Source organism: Penaeus monodon, chromosome 31 (assembly GCF_015228065.2).
Source record: "Penaeus monodon isolate SGIC_2016 chromosome 31, NSTDA_Pmon_1, whole genome shotgun sequence".
Classification (NCBI taxonomy): Eukaryota; Metazoa; Arthropoda; class Malacostraca; order Decapoda; family Penaeidae; genus Penaeus; species Penaeus monodon.
The window spans coordinates 3,245,207-3,246,311 of NC_051416.1; the positions used below are offsets into that span (position 1 = coordinate 3,245,207).

A 1,105-nucleotide genomic window follows, 5' to 3' on the forward strand; every position below is an offset into this window, starting at 1 on the left:
ACATTTCTAACTGACAAGTATAAACTTTTTGGTAAATGTGTTTGACAGATTTCCTCATCTGATATATTCATACAGACAAAATTGAAAATAAAATAGGTAATCCTACATAACAGAGTTTAGGACTCGTTTAAATATCAATTGTTTGATGTTAGTGTTGCATCTGGAAAGGAAGTTTTAATATCATTTACCTGCAAATGAAATACTGAATGCAAAGTATTATCTATTTATCATCAACCATTACCACAAATTACAGACACAATGACTTTCAATTATGGACAAATATTCTCAATATACTTTAGTTACTTTTAACACTTAATCACTCGAAATTCACAATTCTAGTCAACACACTGGGATGCACAATAAAGTTACACACAATTTTCTTTTTAGAAACAAAGACTAAAGTGTAAACTGATGGACGTTTATCATTATTTATATCACGTGATGGAATAGGTTGGCCTAAATCGACTAACCAAAGACTAAATCTATTGCTTAAAATCTACCACATACCTGCTTTACATATCCACTCGACATAGCCATTCAACTCTCTCTCTAATTGCTGCTGACGTCTAAGCTTTAAAAATTCTTGTCTATTCTCTACTCTCTCTCTCTCCTTAGCAAACTCACTGCAAGCAAGAGAATGCATCGTGAGAGAAAAAGGAACAACGTCAACCACGTCAAAACGCCTTTCTGAACGAAGGGTGGACAGAAAAGGGAGAAGGAACGGGAAACAGGTGTTTAGCTCGATAACAGTGTCTCTAGCCACTTCTCTCTTTTATTTTATATCCTAGAGTTCCTACAGGGGCAGAGAAGGGGATTTTTAGGACTAAACCTGCGAAGGAGGCGATTTAAATTCACTCTAGGTGATCGAGGAATGCTTGGGCTGTTTGACTGACAATCTGCGGGTCTGCAATGGGATGACTGCCGGATCCTCGGCCTATGGTTCTTGGGTCGTGTCTTTCGTGACAACTGTGGCCGTTCGTGGGTCGTTGTGTCTACGCTACTGTCATCTACGTCTACTCCGATGTCGGTTTTTTATTTTCATTTTTTTTCTCTCTCTCTGGTAAAATCAGTAAAGTTGCATTTGTCTGCAAAATCATGGGCTCAG

General features: G+C 37.8%; 1 protein-coding gene across 1 annotated transcript in view; it reads right to left on the minus strand.

Annotated features, from left to right (window-relative positions):
- Positions 1 to 1,105, minus strand: part of LOC119592994 (voltage-dependent calcium channel type A subunit alpha-1-like) — a gene marked incomplete in the record, with an annotated part of 154,497 nt that overhangs the window by 83,472 nt on the left and 69,920 nt on the right.